Genomic DNA, 18,073 nt, shown 5'->3' on the forward strand with positions numbered 1-18,073 from the left:
AAGTAAGACTGAATCATCTAACTAACTTGTTTTCATCTAACTTGTTTTCAACAAGTTTACCATATAGTGTAGGACACGCATTCAACTAACTACATACTTCAGTCTGTGACAAGTGGAAAGCCAAACTAGACCATCAAAGTGTATCCAGTCTGGGAGTATAATCTTATTATTATGCCCCAGTGTCAGGTTTCCTGAGACCCTTGAGAAATTGACAGATGGTAGTTTTCTGGGGATGGGGAGAGCAGCATGGAGAATTGCTTTTCCATAGGTAGAGTTTCAGTTATGCAGGATGAAAAATTCTAGAGATCTGCTGTACGACATCGTGCTTACAGTTCACATACTGTCCTGTACATTTTAAAATTTTTAAAAATCTAATGTGTTTTTTACTACAATAAATTAAAAAAAGAAGAAATTGGCAGAAGTCCTTGCACAGCCTTTATAGTTGAGCCTTTGTGGAGATGGGAAAAAAGCCTGTCATATCCACGTTTTTAAAGGAAACGACTTGATCATTATAAACCTGAGAGCTTAGAGGCAGTACCTGGTGAGAACAATTTCTCATGCAATCTGTAAGCAATTTAGCAGAATATCATAAGAGATAAGGAAGCAGCTGCATTTGACTCTTTGAATAGCCGTTTTTTTCTACATCGATTTAATTTCCTTCCATGGTTACAGGACAGATTACATAAGTAATGAGATGTGCCAGATAAAATCAGTTTTGTATAGAGAAAGATTTTGGGTCCTAGCCTAAACAATATTGTTATCACCAAGTCACAAAAGTGTGACCTTAATCATGCTATTGTTACATGGGTGACCAGTAAATATAAAGTTACAATTATATCAAAATGAGTTGAAGCAGTGGATTAAATATCAAGTTCTAACCCGTGAGGGTCAGTTGTACTGTAGGACCTATAACTTATTGATGAGCTGTACAAATGACTTACAAGTGCCTCATCCAAAATGCAGAAATTACTAAATCAAGGGGAGCTGTTGATACCTTATCCCAGGAAACTCATGACAATACGACGCAAAATGCCCTTGGATATATTTTTTAAATCATTCTAAAAATAGAATAGCATTTTAAAAAAAACTCTTTTTTTAGTTTTATTTTTTATAGTTTTTTTATTGAAATATAGCTGATTTACAATGTTGTGTTAGTTTCAGGTGTACAGCAAAGTGATTCAGTTTATATATATATATATATATATATATATTCTTTTTCAGATTCTTTTGCCTTCTAAGTTATTACTAGAATAGCATTTAATTGACATAAGTATAAACTGGTATATTCTAGCACAAATGAAATTTGGTGATAGATTCATTAAGAAGGCAAGTGCCAATAGGATCTTTGTTTCAATTAAGGTTAGGAAAACAATATTATATATGAATCACGCTGATAGTGGGTTTTTTAAATGGAGCAGAATAGCAGGACAGAGAATTAATCCTACCATTGTTTAAGCCTCATCATTCTTAAGTAATTGTTCAAATTTTTATCAACATACTTTGAAAGGGATATTTTGAAAAACAAGACAATACAAAAAAGAGGAAAACATTACATATACATATTATAAGATATATATTAATATATAGTTTCACATGTAGTATATAATATATATTAAAATTATACAATATATAAAATATATTGTATAGTGTTCTGTATATAATATGTATTATATATTATATAGTTATGTAGTTATAATATGTTTTTTTGAAAGAAGAATTGGGCCAGTGTAATCTAGAAAGCAAAATCTGAATAGCCGTCTTGTGGTTCCCTAGAATTGTTCTCAGAATGAGCTGAGACTCACCTCTCCCCAGAGATGACTAAACCAGAAGAAATATTCTGTTACATTTAGTAATTTCATCTGGCAGAAAGAGGTCGTCTTTCTTGATTATCAGGATGGAAAATCGTTGGCTCAAGGGAAACCCCCAAAATTAGAGCTCTTCACTATAAAGTAAACCACCAGTAGTTCTGGATGATTTAAATATCCATGGGATCGCTTCCCTCAATGAGCTTTTGTCCTTTTATCCTAGATTTCAGTTCATTTACTCTTCCAAGCTTCACAAACCAATTTATCCAACAGTGGGTCACTGCATGTTCCACACCAGGAGATGTACCTGACGTATCTATATAGCCCAAGTATCAATTTTACCTAAAGAGATCTACCCTAAGTACTCAAAAGTTTTAAGCAGAAACTATAATTGTGTATCAACACCTTGAAAGATTATGGAGTAGAATGCAAAGAATGCAAGGAAGTTTTCTTCCTTGTGATGGATGTTTTCCAGCTCCGCCTACCCCAGTAGTCCCCAGATCTGTTTCTCTGATGTAGACGGGATAGGCACAAAGCTGTCTTTTCTGTGGCAAAATTTGAAGGTAATGCCAGGTTTCCTAATAAGTGACATGAAGCCTGTCACCACTTGAGTAGCCCAGAAACACAGGGATGACATATTCTGTTTCACGATCCTCTCCCTTCCCATGATTTTCTTGGCTAGCAATAAATATCAGAGACTTTGAGGTATATTAGTGTGGATTGTTTCTTAAATGTCTTTGCATGTGATGGTAATATATGAATTTCCTCTCTCTTCTTTTCCGGGATGGGGGCCTGTAAATTACTTGTAGCCTATAGCCAGAATCAGAGAGTAAACTCTCCGTGATGTTTGGGTCTCAGGTAGTTTTAGATAAGCAGAACAAAAACCCGCAATATCTGAAAACCCCGTAATGTTGCTTTTATACACCTGTCCTTATGAAGATAACCATCATCAGAAAGCACAGCCTAGGTGACGTTGTTGGGGTGTATAAAGGCTTGGAGGGTGGGGGAGAGAAGCCAGCAAACCATGATCCTTGCCCTCAAGAAATTTACAAAGGAAGCCAAAGACTTTGAAGATGGATTTCACTTATATCTAGCTTAATGAATAATTAACGTTCATCTTATTTGAAAAACTTCACATTTTACCTGTTTTTATTTTAAAAGTATTTAACACTTCCTTGGGACATTGGACTCTATTCATTATTTTCCAGAAATGTCTTCCTCTAAGAATTCAGTAAAACCTTATTAGTTCCGATATCACTGTTACACAATTTTTGACAATTTGACCAAGACCAAGATGAAATTTACCTTTGAATTCTCTGCAAGGAATGGATTTGTTAAGAGAAATAGAGGGAACACCGGTAACTTACTTTAAAAGAATAATTGTTTTCATGGCTTTAGCATATACGGTGGTCTTTAGGCAAAAAGATTTGGCTATAAAATAAGGATCCATGTCATTAGCCAGACTTTATTGGCAGATCATAGTATTAAAAGTAATAAAACTGTATTGCTTTCAATAATTCTGACTTCCATAATTCAGGCTAGCATCCCCCTGTTCCTCCTATCTCCCCAAACTCATTATTCCAATCTAATGAAAAGTACTATCGTATTGTATGTGAACATAAGCATTTGTTAATAGAAGAGGATCAATTCTTATTATCTTATTTTTTTAATTTACAAATTTTAATTTTTATGCTTAGCTGTAACATTGATCACCTGGATGGCAGTCGTGTGTTTATTTTTACAAGAAAAATGATGTATCATTTCCTTTCCTTTTCTGTGATTTTTATACTGCAGGTAATTTTTTAAAATTTAAAACTCAATATTTTCACAAAGCAGGCTAGAAAACTTCCCAGGTTGATAGTGAAGATTTAAGGTGAGAAAAAAATAACCCCCAAATCAGAACATGCCCTCCTTGGGGCATGTTGAAAAATCAGAGCAGTAACTAAATCACCATTCATTCATTCAACAAACACTTAGCCAAGGGCTGTGCTTATTGCTTCAAGGTGTGTAGAGATAAATAAAACTGTCTTCTTGTCTACATTGTGCCGGCAGCCCATAAGTTGAAACAGAGATGAAGACAGTTTTCTCATGCGATAAGTGATGTGTTATTCATCCTTGTAAGCAAAGTACTTTGGGAACACAGAAAGTATACCATTAAATCTGACTAAAAAGTTGGGGAACTAGCAGGTATAACATTGGAGCTCATTCTTAAAAAAATAAAAAGAATTTCTACAAGTAGAGAAAAGGATAACATTTCAAATCAGTATGAGCAAACGTATGGAGATAGGGAATACATGGATTGCTTAAGAAACACAGAGCAGACGTGTTAGATGTGGAGAGCTGAGGAGGTGGGGGAACAGTATATGGTCTATAAAAAGGTATATTACTAAAAAATATGCCCTTCCTTAGTGATTGGAAACAACAGTTGGAGCTCACAGAAGGATTTGAGAGTCATGTGCAGAGACCTGAAATGTGAAGAAATGGGAATAGATAAGACTATTTGTGAATAACTGAGAGAACTTTTAGGAACACAGGACAGAATCAGCTTCTCCCTGCTGGAGGAGAGAAAGGGAAATTAATTAATTAATTGATTGATTAAAATTTGTAGGTGCATATAAAGAAATTTGAGGGAGTTTATATCTAAGAGCTTCAATTTTCTTTCCGTTATACTGTTGGATGAGCATGGGATGTAGACTAGGAGGATACAAGTTTGAATCCCAGCTCAGGTGCCTGTGAGTGATATAACGTGGGCAGGTCATGGAACCCATGTACATTTCAGTGTTGTCGTAACCTCACTGAGCTCTCGTCTATAAAATGAGGATAACAGTACATAGCTTATATGGGTTGTTGATATTATTAAAGACAAGCTATGTACAATGTATTCACATGAAAGTGCTCTACAGATGAGAGCTGCGAGGTGACTATCATCTGTGAATAGGAGCTTATCCCCAGGGAGAGAGAAAAAAAATTGGAATGAGGAATGAAAATTGGAAGGGGACATGGAAAACTGTTTTTAGGCAGCATTAAGAATCCTTGTGAAAACATGGCTTTGCATGTACAGTCACACTTAAGAGCTCCAGAGCAGCCAGTAGAGATGATCTGATGGCCTGGGGTTGGGGAAGGTCAAAGCAGGCACTGTGTCATTAAGGGAACAATTGAGAATGTTGATCAGTGCAGATCCCAGGACCTTGGTGGCTGGTACTCCAAGACCTGTACTCCAGCCTCTACACTGGGTTGGCAGAAGGCAGTGTTTTCTCTTCAGGGTCGGCTGCCTGTGATCCCAAGGCTCTTGTCATTATCGAGTAAGAGAGTTGAGTTGCCAAAGTCCCCAAGGCTGTCTGCTCTCCTACCAGCTGAGCTCCAGACGCAGGCTGCTGCTTAGAGACCTGCCAGACCCTCTGCCCCCTCCTCCCCTCTCACTGACCACCCTTGGCTCACAGCACCTACCCCAGCCTTTCCTCCACTCGAGTTTTAGTTCTTCCCTAGCACACAAGGCAGTGAAAGAGGTTTCTGCCTCCTCTGGGATAAAAAATTGGCATATGAACCAAATAAAAAGGAGCCCAAGTGCATGCTGCTGGTCCCTCATGTCACCAGCATCCTTTCTAGACCTCAGTACAGAATTCACTGCGTGCAGCAGGCAGGACCACACTTCCTCTCCCACACCTGGACATGGGTTATCTCACCAGCCACTAGGATGATGTCCAGTGTTCTCTTAAATGCTTAGTGAGCGCTGGGGACCCCAAGAGAGAGCTGCCAAGATCTATCTTGATAGTCAACTTAACTTCCCTCAGGGGGAGATTTGAAAGGCTGGAGAGCATCCTTCATAAGCCAAACGGCAGTAATAAAGAAAATATAGGCTATAGTTTACCCATTATTGACTCCTATTTTAATTAATGGGAGACACACTCCTCTTTTGGGAACTGGGTTGATTCATTCAGTGAGTAATTATTCATGAAGGATATACTAACTCAAGGGGCTAGCTACTATCCAAGATCTTTGAAGATAATGAATATAAGCACCTTAGGAAAACTTCGTCAAATTCAGACGAAACTCTAGGTTTCTGTGAAAATACAACTGCAGAGACTCATTAGGGGTTGGGAAACCCCAGAGCTCTTTCTTCTCTTTCCTCAGACTTGGTTCCCAAAGCCCAGTCTTCTGTGAATGCCAACAGGGGGTCACACAGAATTCACCTCTAAGCACCTTGCTTCCTGTACATTCCGTTCAGTCATTTGCGGTCACCTGAGGATGTATAGATTGTTCCAGATCATACAGCATCTTCACTCCCCACGTGTGGTCCTTCCCTACATGGCAGGAGCCATGCTGAAGTGCATCCCATCTTTGCCTCCCCCAGGGTAGGAAACACCATGTCTCCTGATTGGGTCTCAGGCTGGGGATTCTCCCACATGCCATAAATGTACATCAGCCCTTTCTGGAATGTTCTTTAATCACCTGGTGCCATGCCAGCCAGACGAGCACTCCCTCTACAACTGCCATTCATTCCTACCTGGTTTGTATGCCGCTCGATCCAATATGGTGAGCAACTCACCCCTCATTAAAAACAAATACAACGATTTGCAAATATTTTTTTCCCAGTTGGTAGGTTGCCTTTCCATTTGGTTGATGGTTTCCTTTGCTGTTCAGAGGCTTTTTAGTTTGATGTAATCTCACTTGTTTATTTTACTTTTGCCTTTGGTGTCAGTTTCAAGAAATTATCACCAAGACCAATGTCACATGGCTTACTGCCTATGTTTCCTTCTAGGCGCTTTACAGTTGCAAATCGTATATCTGGTAATGAAATAAAATGTATATTTTAAGGTAGGACAAGAACATTTAAACATAAGATTCTTCTCTGTCTGTCTGGGCTTCCTCCTTCCCTCCCTAATGTGCAATGTGCATCTGCCTTACACATTAAACAGATCTCCTCAAAGGGAGAAATGTTTCTCAATCAAAAAAAAACCACAACGAGCTACCAATTATAAGATAAATAAGTCATAGGGAATACAGTCAATAATATTATAATAATTATATATGGTGCACCATCTATAAAAGTATTGTATCACCCTGTTGTGCACCTGAAACTAATATTGTTAAGTCAGCTATACATCAATTAAAAATTAAATTTTTAAAAACACACCAACATCTCTTTTTCCTTTCTTTAGCTCTAACTACACCTTCCTTCTATTTCCTCCTCTAATCAGTATTTTTCCCATTTCTGGGTTCCATGTATATTTTCCCCTTTATACTTCATCTCTACCCTTTGTACCTCTCACAGGTTTTAGTTAGCTCTTGGGAGTTACTTTTGGTTTATTTTCTGCTTAGTTGGAAGAACACAAGACCATTAGGTGGCAAACTCAAAATTAGGACCACGTGTGCCGCAGCACTTCATTTCTATATTTTTCTCATTCTTTAAAAATCCTTTGCTGCATAGTGAAATGATGTTCAGTGTGGGACAGCCCAGTGAATCCTTGCCAGCAAAAACACGGTCCAGATTGTAACAGCACAGACTTGGGGGTCTGGAGAAAATGTTCAAGGCAGAGTCTAAACTTGAATCTTCTTACTCTGGATCCTGTATTTCCTTGGACATCCATGTATAGAAACTGAAAAAAATAACTGATTTCCTTTTATTTCATGAGTGGAAGTAATTCCAAATCGTTTCTTAGGGATGTTGAACTGAGAAGTGTTCCGTGGCTTTCCATGAGGAGAATCTTCTGGCAGGGTTTATGTCCCAGCCAAAGGTACCCACATTCATGGGTGATGCCTTTTTGCATGTTACTAGCATCCGCTCTCCCAGAGCAGAGGGATGCCTTTGTGGAAGGGCTGCAGTGGTGTGTGATTTTAAAGGAAGGGTTGCTCCTGGCTGCAACTCAGAGTTAGCCTACACACTTGCTCACGATCTAAAGCTTTTGCATTCTGTTCTACACGGTTCCAGAAGGGACTCTTGCTTCTGTGTACCAAGTGTCCTCGGGCTCAGCCGGCTGCAAGGGAGGAAAGTACATCTCAGGTTCATGAGCACTACAGAATGTAGAGATGTGGCTTCCCTACAAGTGGGGATTCCAGCCCCGCCGCTGGGCATGGCTCAGGGCATTTTCCAGGGCACACAGTGCTGGTTCCTCTGTGCTCAGCTTCTCTGGGGAATGAGGAGAATTGAGAAGGTGCTATGGTGTTAGAATTAAGGTCAGGGTTATTACGAGGTTAGCGTGTAAAGGGGGCAGTTACCCATACCCTAAGTGTCCCTGCTGGGAGCTCTGCATTTGCATGTGCCTGGGGACACGCTTGCCATTGCCAGCCAGAACATTCTTTTCTGTAAATCCAGGATCACCGAACCTGGCAGGAAGGGATAGTTAGAGATTTTTCTACAGCCTTCCTGAGCTTATGTGAGAATTAAGCCTTACAAATCTTACAAGAATTGATGAACATGATGATATATATAAAAAATGCAACACAAACCTTCAGATTCACGGCCTAACCATCTCCACTGAAAAGCCCTTATGGTTCAAGATTTTTAAAAATTACCATTTGCCGGTCTTACCTACACTGAGACAGACTCCAATATTCGAACAGCTTGCAAATTCTGTACAAACAGATGCTGTTATTCCCGCATCCATCAAAATAGTGGAGTTGTTGAGGTCTTCTTTTTGTGGAAGAAGGGGATGTATGGACATTATTATTCTCATATGGGAATAATTAACCAAGCAAAAGTGGCATCCCACAGTTAATTTAGCTGTTCTTTTGTTTTCCAGGTATCTGAATTACGTGAACATATTCTTTTAATAAGCTGATCTGTTTTTTTCCCTTCTCACTGAGGTGCAAAGTAATCTAGAGGGTCAAGGTTTCCAGTCTTTTTCTCGTGCATTAAAATGATCTGTCATTTCCATTGTGGCTACACCCAAAAGTCAATTTTTGGTCTCGTTAAAGTGCCTATAGAATAATTCAGTCGTGGTGAGGATGAAATTCTTCTCAAAGTGTAAGTGCTCCCCTTGCTGGTATACTGCAGCAATGACATTCATCTTTGAAAACTTAATCCTGATTCAGAGCAGGGTTTTTTTGTTTGTTTTGGGGGGTGAGTTGTTTTTTTTTTTTCTTTTTTGGTACTTCTTTATCTTTATGGTGTTGAACTTCACAGTAAATTGAGGCTTAATCTAGTGAAACTGGATAAATTACTGTACTCATCATATATTGTAAACCAGGCATGTAGAATTCAGTAGAACAAGAATTTTTTAAAATGCTTCCCTAGAAAGTAGAGAAATATTCCGAATGATTTTTAGTGTTAAAGTTTTTTTAAATAATAGAATTTTTTTAAATTAATGTGCAATTTATATGCAATAAAACGCACAGATAATTTGTTTGTTTGATCCAATGAGTTTTGACACAATCCAAACATTGTTTGATCCAATGATTTTGACTCAATCCATACATTGTTTGATCCAATGAGTTTTGACAATTGTATATGCCCTGTATAATGGCCACACAAAATACGACACTGAATCTCATACCCTAAATATTTCCCTCATGGTCCTTTCCAGTCAATTCCAGTTGAAGAGCCCACCATTTCCCTCCCACCCCCTCACCTCCTCTCTACTGCCCAAGCAACAACTTTCTTATTTCTATCACCATAGGTTAGTTCAGTCTATTCTTGGTCTTCAAATGAATGGAATTACACAGCATAAACATTGTAAATGCTCCATTCACTTACCATGGTATTTTTGAGATTGTTGCATGTATCTGTAGTTCATTCCTTTTTTATTGTTGAGTAATATTCCATTGTATGACTAAACTACAAGTTATTTATCCTATTTTTGACATTTGAGTTGTTTCTAGTTTGGGACTCTTGTGAAAAAGACTGCTCTGAAAATTCCTGTACAAGTCTGTGAATAACTTGTTTCATTCCCATTGGATATAGACCAAGAAATGGCATTGCTAGATCATAAGGTAAATGTTTAGCTTTGTAAGAAACTGCCCCACACTTCACCAGCAATGTTCAAAGTTCCAGCTGCTCCTTACCCTCACCAACAGTGGGTAGGAAATGGTATCTCTCGTGGCTTGCATTTGCAGATCTCTGATGGCTATTAATCTGCACCATCTTTTTGGTTTTTTGCGGTGCGTGGGCCTCTCACTGTTGTGGCCTCTCCCGTTGCGGAGCACAGGCTCCGGACACGCAGGCTCAGCGGCCATGGCTCACGGGCTTAGTTGCTCCGCGGCATGTGGGATCTTCCCGGACCGGGGCACGAACCCGCGTCCCCTGCATCGGCAGGCGGACTCTCAACCACTGCGCCACCAGGGAAGCCCCTGCACCATCTTTTTATGCACTATTACCCATTTGTGTATCTTCCTTGGTGAGATGTCTATTCAAGTTTTTTCTCAGTTTGACCAGATCACTTGTCTACTGTTGATGGTAGGAGTTCTTCCTATATTCCGGGAAGTCCTTTGTCAGATACACGTATGGTAAATATTTTCCCAGTTTGTGATTTGTCCGTTCACTTTATTTAAAGTGCCTTTTGATGAGTTGAAATTTTTTAATTTGATAAAGAACAATAAATTACTTTTCTCCTTCATGGTTAATGCTTTTTAGTGTCCTAAGAAATCTTTGCTTACCCTGAGGTTGTGAAAATATTCTGCTATTACTCAAACAAGTAGTGATAGCAACTTTTAAAATTGAGAATAATAATAAGGACAGTTTGCAGGCAGATAAGGAGGCGTGTTTCTAATGACTGAAACACAGGGCTGTCTCTGCACTTTTATAAATTTGTGATTATTTGTTAAATTTCAAGTGTCTCCTTGATTTATCCTCCTTTTCTCTGAGAAATAGAAAGTAAGTCTGGGTGTTTTGAGAATTGTCAGGATTGAAGTACGAGGAAAGAAAGCTCAGTGTGAGGTTTGAATGTCCTGTGTATGATAATGACTTTAGATAATGATCTTTATAGTACAAGTGATTTTATAGCATTATTCACTGTCCTTGAGCAATGACTTCAGCTCTAGGGAGCCCAACAAGGCTATTTCTCTTCTTTATCCTCATCTCTGCAGTAAGAGTATGATTGCAAATTTTCAGACTTTCCTAAAAATATCATTTGTTGCATACATTGATTAAAATATACCAAATTTGTAACATCTTAAATATATGTGCAATATATTATTCTCATCACCTTTACTAAGGTGAGGCTTTAATTATCTAGAGCTAAGGAAAGCTCTGATAATATTTATCCCTTTGATTAATATATATTGACCCATACTGTGTGCTGTGGTGAAGAAACAGACCAGGTTCCCACCTCTAGGGGCTTCCCATCTAAATGAGGAGAGTTAGCCAAGTAAACAAAGGTACTCTTTAGTTTTTGTTAGATGCTCTGCAAGATATTACAGGGCATCAAGAACGACAGTAACAGGGAGGATGTCAGGTAGGAAGGTCTGCCTGAGCAGGTGACAAATAACCAGAGACTTGGGTTGACAGGGACCCAGCCAAGTGGGGGAACAGCAGTCTTGCAAGAGAAGCAGCACAGGTGACAGCCTTAGGCAGGTAAGAGCTGTGTGATCCAGGTGAGGGTAGGGGGCAGTGAGCAGAGGAGAGAGACAGGGTAAGGTGGCAACAAGGTCATCGAAGAGCCTCACTGACCGTCATTAGCAGTTAAGTTGATGAAGACTGTCCTACCTTATATGCAGAGCCCACATTCATCACAAAATGAGCACGGAGTGTTCATAGATGGAATAAGGGATATTAATTAATGCTACTTTTGTTTAGAGTCCCTGAAGAGTAGCTTATATATATAAGCAGTGACTGATGACATGTGGCCTGGGATGAACACTCGCTGGTGTTCATTGAACAGAATTCTCAAGACAAGAGATCCATGGACACGTGGAGCAGAGAGGGGGATGCTGACCTAGGGGATCTGGATTTAGAACCCACGTCAGGGCCACTAGGTGCTGTGCACAGACACAGTGAACAAGTAGGGAGAAGGCCAGCAGTCCCAGTACTAGGTTGAGGCAAAGTCTTGAAATAATGTCCAGAAGTTAGGATGAGACCATATGAGGGACAGCACATCTCACGTGCACGAACCAGTTATAGATCATTCTTGAGCAGGAAATGTGGACTGAACAGAGAGAAACTGGAAGCAAGAAATTCCACTAAAAAGAGTTTCAAAGAATTCATGTAAATTGTGCAGAGTGGTAAAGGGAAGGAAGACGAAACCAAGAATTCTTGTGCAGAGACCTCTATCAATTGTCAGGTTTGCTACGGGGTATCGGAGCCCCTATGGGACTCTCTCTGTGATTTGAAGTTATTTCCAGCCTCTAGGAAGAATAGCCAAAATATGCCAACATATATCCTTCCCCACAGAGTCTTCTAGAGAGGCAGGGCTGTGGCTGGAAGCTACCAGCACGGCTCTGGGCAGGCAGATGAATGAGCTGGGTGTAGGGTCAAGCCCAGCATCCTCTCCCTGCCTCTGTGCCCCAACACCAGTCGGGCAGCGTTACCCTCTCCTCTTCTCAGATAAGCATTCCCCTCACTCTCTCCCAAGGGTGCACAGTGCCTGCACAGGCAAACACACAACTCCTTCTCTGGTGATTGTTGAAACTTGGAAAAATAAAAGGTAATGTTCTCTCACACTGAGGAGACTGGAACCCTTAGAAAGAAAGATTGACCAAACTTGGGACAGATGTGGAAGGTCGACTGTACTATGCCTTTTTATATAACAGACTTGAGCATCCTCGGATTTTGGTATCCCTGGGGGCCCTGCAACCAATCCCCCCTCGGGTACCGAGGGATGACCGTACCAGGATGGTGAGCTTGCCAAAGAGCCATAATGTAACAGTTACGAAAGTGTTTTAGCAGGAAAGTAAGGAATTTTAATACCTCTTTTGTTGTTATTGAGCTTGAGGGTCAAGCTGGATATCTGAAAACGAAAATAAATAAAACCTAGGTTTGGGGGAGAAGCTCAGATGGAAATAGATTTTCAGGAACAATTAGCTTCATAGATTGGAGACAAAAGGCTTGATGTAAAAACTTGATGTAGAGATAAACAAGTAAGGGATGAAGGAAACAGTCCTTGGTGACATGCACAGTGGGGATTGATAAAGAAATAAACCAAAAAATGGAAAAGAATGATGACAACTGGAAAAGCAGGGCTTCCCTGGTGGCACAGTGGTTGGGAATCTGCCTGCCAATGCAGGGGACACGGGTTCAAGCCCTGGTCCGGGAAGATCCCGCATGCCGCGGAGCAACTAAGCCCATGAGCCACAACTACCGAGCCCATGTGCCACAACGACTGAGCCCACGCGCCTAGAGCCCGTGCTCCGCAACAAGAGAAGCCACCGCAATGAGAAGCCCATGTGCCACAGTGGAGAGTAGCCCCGCTTGCCGCAGCTAGAAAAAGCCCGTGCGCAGCAACAAAGACCCAGTGCAGCCAAAAATGAATAAATTAAATAAATGAATTTTTTTTAACTATTAAAAATAACTGGAAAAGCAAATAAGAGTATGGCAGAAATAAAGAGTTAAAACAGGAGAAGGTCCCCTCTGGTCTTTATAATGTGTATGCAGAAAATAGTTTTCAATCAATCACTGTTCAATTTAGTTTTTGGGTTTTTTTTAGGAAATGAACTGTATTTCTTACATAAATCCTCTAGTTCTTGTTTCACTGCTTTTGAAATCTAGAAGTAAATCTATAGATAAGCTCAGTCGTTTTGTAATAGAATTGTCTGAGGGCTCTTTTACAACACTAAATATATTTTTGTTGAGCTCGTTGCAAAAACATTAGTTTCAACAGATCTGTGATTCTTTAAAAGGTTTTCCATTCATTGTATTAGATATTTTTTCATACCTCCTAAGGCTAAATTTGGCTGGTTGATATCACTATGGAATTGGAACATGGGAGTGTAGAACTAATCTCCCCATTTGACTTTTAAATTAGTTTTGTGTGTGTGTTAACTAAAATTGAAATGTTTCGATTATGAATAATGCTAAGATGAATGGGTACACTCCATTGACTTTAATGAAGTATACATGTTCTTGCAGACTTGTGAATGATGGCATGGTAGCACAGTTCTCGAATCCTAGTGTTTAATATTTGCTGCACTTACATATTTTATTTATGATACTACTTACCACAATCACAGCTTTTTACTTTCATGAACGCAATTGAACTTAAAATTTTTGTTTCATCAACTTTTCCAAGGGATTCATATTACCAAGGGCGTCCTTTTTTTTTAATTACCAAGGGTGTGCTAATAATTGACAACCAATTTATTAAATTTAAATTAGCTAACATTTACTACATGATTATTGAAGGCCCTGTACCAAGAGATTAATTTTCAAGGAATAAACAAGTCACCTAAATAATTGAAACTTTAAAATGAGGGACTTCCCCGTTGGTCCAGTGGTTAGGACTCTGCGCTTCTACTGCAGGGGGCATGGGTTCGATCCCTTGTTGGGAACTAAGATCCTGCATGCCTCGTGGCCAAAAAAATAAATTAATAAAATAAATTAAAAATAAAATAAATTTTAAAAATGAAATTTTTAGTCTTCAGTGATCATAACAAAATGTACATAATAAGTTAAATATCAGACAACACTTGCTGCTAATATATGCAAAAGAGAGGAACAACTAAGGAAATTCTGAATAATGAAGTTAATTGCATGGTTCCTTGAATAAGGGTCTTTGCTAATTTTTTTTAAACCAAGGAATCCTTACTTGAGTTAAATCTTTAGTGGCTGTTAGAAGAGCAAAATATGCTCAGATACTTATAAGTGCATTTAAATTTCATGTCATATATCCAGGGCTTCAAGCTCGAGCTATGGTTTTCTTGTTTGAATACTTTGCTAATTTATTCATGCCAAACAAGAAATCAAATTATAAAAATATATTTAAGTCAACAACTGTTCATTCAATATTAGAAGGGTAAACACCTTAATAATTTATAAATGTACTAATGTTGTGTGTGAAAATGCTTTGAGATGAACAGTGGATTCAGCATGTGTAACATTCTCTGAAAATGAGCTATTGCACAGACTTGGCAATTATTATATGCTGCACAGATTCATGAAATGAGAAATTATGAACACCATTTTACTTGTTGTTACTAGATACTTCACATGTGTCTTACAAGTCCTTACTAGTTGAATCATACAGTGCTGTATTTCACAAACAGCAGCGATTAAATGGCCGTGCCCAAGCTGGTACACTAAATGAAAGAGTTCGATCTAGAAGCCAGGACTCCCCTGTCCTAGCTTGATGGAGGTGTATTACAGGGGTAACATCTTACATATTACAAGGGTGACCTACATCTTGCACGCTGCAGTTTCCATGGGCACATGATCTAGTTTAATATCCAGTTCATAATTTGCAGTTCTTTGACAGGTAGTCACGAGCTACAGTTTTCAGCGCCATATCCAAAACTATTGAGGGTAAAATTTACCTATATCATTGCACCTTTTTGTTTTATTTTGGGTTCTCAACTTGGAAAATATATGCCCTGGACTAGGGTTCTAAGTCTGTTATTACATCCTGTCTGTGTGATCTGGGGAAAGTTGCTTTACCTTCCTGAGTTTCCAGCTTTTGTTTTTTGTTTGTTTGCTTGTTGTTTCCATTTCCATGCCAAAGAGCTCTGCAAAGGGTAAAAAACTGTGTAAGTTACAAATATGAATTTATAAATATATTTGTTGATTTGAGGGCTTGGGTGCCTACTGGAGGCATCACAGTCTGGGCAGGTGTGCCTGCTTCCACCAGAAACCTGTAGAAAGGCGTGAGCCAAGGCACAGCCGGAAACACGTGGGTCTGTGCACCAAGAGAGAGGAACGCCTCTCCTTTTTACAATTTTGTTCTTCTAAAGGGCAAAGGCAAGAGTGGCCTTGCCAGTAGAATGCAAGCAATCTAAACTTAAAAGTTAGTGTGCAGTAAATTGTCAGGAAATGCCAGCTGCTAACACCTGCCAGCCTTGTGGGAATTTGGACCTCTCCTGATGAGGCGGAGTTGGGAGCAGAAATCTTGAGTCTGGCTGGTCACCTGGCAACACAGAGAGACCTTCTGGATCCTTACTGGACAAGTCTGTTTGTCTCCCTAAGACTGAAAGTTTGGAAGCGTTTAAATAAGAGAAATAGAATCAATAGACAGTGATTTCAGTCACTCAAGTGCAAATGCACCCTAAGCTTTCTTCTTTGTCTTTCCGCTTAAAGGCTCTCCCTTGTTGGTTTGCACCCTCCGTTGTACTGTCTCTGCTCTTCTCCCCTGGATGCCTGTTCTCATCTTATGGCTGAATTTCCTAATTCTGGCCGCCTCCAATCCGCTAACCCCTGGCTCTTCCCTCTTAGATGGAGTGTCACACAGAGCTGTCTTGCCGTATTAGTTCTCTGCCTGAGAATGGCTCTGAGAGTTTTCGCAATCGGCGCTGGCTTTCCAATTCTACCTGGGTTCCATCCTCTCCCTTGTGCTCATACCGGGCTTCTCATGACCCCGTATTCTTGACCCTCTGAACCTTTTAAGCGTGTCTGTGCTACACCAGTAAAGCACTCTCTGCCCTGTGTGTAAGACACAAGTCCTACCACTTTGGTGGTGGGTTTCCATGCAGCTTTCCTGATGATTGCAGTATACAATGGCCTCTCATTTATCCATGCTCATGCCACATTAGTTATTAAATGATGTATGGTTTGGAATTTAATTGCCCGACAATTGTTCAGCTTCCTGTCTTCCTGGATGAGTCAAAAGAATGTACCATGAACTTTTGTTGTGTCATTCCCTGCCCCTCCCACATCAGATGCCTGAAAACCACCTGTTTCTGGATTAATCGGTGACCATGGATGAATACATGTAGGTGAAAGATGGGCAATGTTTAGGTCTATTTCATTTTTCCCACCATCAACCTTCCTCCTTTGGCTTTGAGACTGATTCTGTTTCCTGTTCCCTCCCTCAGGTGTTACAAGCCTTTGGACTCTGGAATCTGATAGAATGGGGCTCAAGCCCCAGCCCGTTGTAGGACCTTGGGCAGGTTGTTTCACCTCTCCAAGCCTCAGTTTCTCTATAAAATAATGATGTATTAAGAGTTGTAGGCGGTTTATTTTGGAGCGGGGGAAATGTTTTGTTTTGTTTCATGGATGTTTTGACCATTCTAAATTCTTGTAGGGAAGTGTTTAAAGATATATATGTAAAACATGTTTCTAAGAGTGTCACTTGGGCACCACATTGAGAACAGTGCTATTTCAGTGAATGATGTGCTCTAGCTGAGGAATTACATTTCGTGTCTTCAGGTAATAGGTGTGGGTTTGGGGTACACACCTGAGGCTGTGGGATCCCAAACCCCACACTTCTCCCGTTCCACGTGCCCTGTCTCTGTGCCTGCGGAACATAAGAGAATGTCTGTCTTGAATGACACTTACAATGACTGCAAGTCGTGTCCCATTCATACACGTTCAATAACTGACATTAGTCAACTGCACAAGGAGAGAGGGACTTCTTTCTCCATATGCCGCTAAAACAATAGTAGTCTGAAAGAGGACAGATGAAATGAGAAAAAACATTATAGACCATGAGAGGTGACATCACTGAAATCCCTGGGCTAAAAGCCAAGGATACAAGGTCCTGCTTTCAGCTGTCAAGTATCATTTTGTGATCATAGATAACTTTACTTCATATGAAAAGAAAGTAAGTAATGTATGTTCAGACATGTTATAGATGAAATTAATTACCGAGTATGATATAATTAGGTGTAAGTAAAGAACCTAGCGGCCATAGAAATATCTGCAACATCTAAGACATATAAGCCTGCACAGAAATCTAAGGTTAAAGGGTGATATAAATGAAAACAATAAAAGTATTGCCTTGTTACTTTTTCTGGTTTAATGTAGAGCCTAAGCTTTCAGATTTCACCTTGAAGCCTTCTGGTGCTAAGTGTGTATTTCTGAAGCAACCCAAAGTAAGTTACCATGGGTATGATTCTACCAAAGGCAAAAAGAAAGGAAAAGGAAAACATAAGAGAGATGAGAAAATACTTTTTCACAATTCAATAATGTGAAAGAACTTCAGAAGTTGCTTTCGGAAAATATGTTTCTAAAAGTATTTGATGGTACCCTTTGCAAAGGAGCCACAGAATAATATAAGCTTATTTAATTTAATTTTCTACTTCATTACTCCCCAAAGTATGGGACCAAGTGAAGGAATGCCCTCACAGATTGCATGCCACGTGTCAGAAATTTATTACCATGCTCAGTGGCGTTATTTCACCCATTTTTCTGTAATACTTTCATTCTAAACTGAAGGAAGGGAAATTACATTAAAACCTAGATCTTAGTCTGA

General features: G+C 39.6%; 1 protein-coding gene and 1 long non-coding RNA gene across 2 annotated transcripts in view; one reads left to right on the top strand and one right to left on the bottom strand.

Moving 5' to 3' along the window:
* CHST9 (carbohydrate sulfotransferase 9) overlaps positions 1-18,073 on the top strand; it is a 232,625-nt gene that overhangs the window by 136,086 nt on the left and 78,466 nt on the right. The gene's annotated exons all lie outside the window — the stretch shown is intronic.
* The window catches only part of LOC137203385 (uncharacterized), an 85,002-nt gene that overhangs the window by 40,238 nt on the left and 26,691 nt on the right, over positions 1-18,073 (bottom strand). The window contains exon 2 of the long non-coding RNA XR_010933072.1: positions 15,325-15,392. This is a non-coding gene — a long non-coding RNA (uncharacterized lncRNA). The remainder of the gene's footprint in view (positions 1-15,324; positions 15,393-18,073) is intronic.

The sequence above is a fragment of the Pseudorca crassidens genome, chromosome 12 (genome assembly GCF_039906515.1).
Source record: "Pseudorca crassidens isolate mPseCra1 chromosome 12, mPseCra1.hap1, whole genome shotgun sequence".
In the NCBI taxonomy this organism is placed as follows: Eukaryota; Metazoa; Chordata; class Mammalia; order Artiodactyla; family Delphinidae; genus Pseudorca; species Pseudorca crassidens.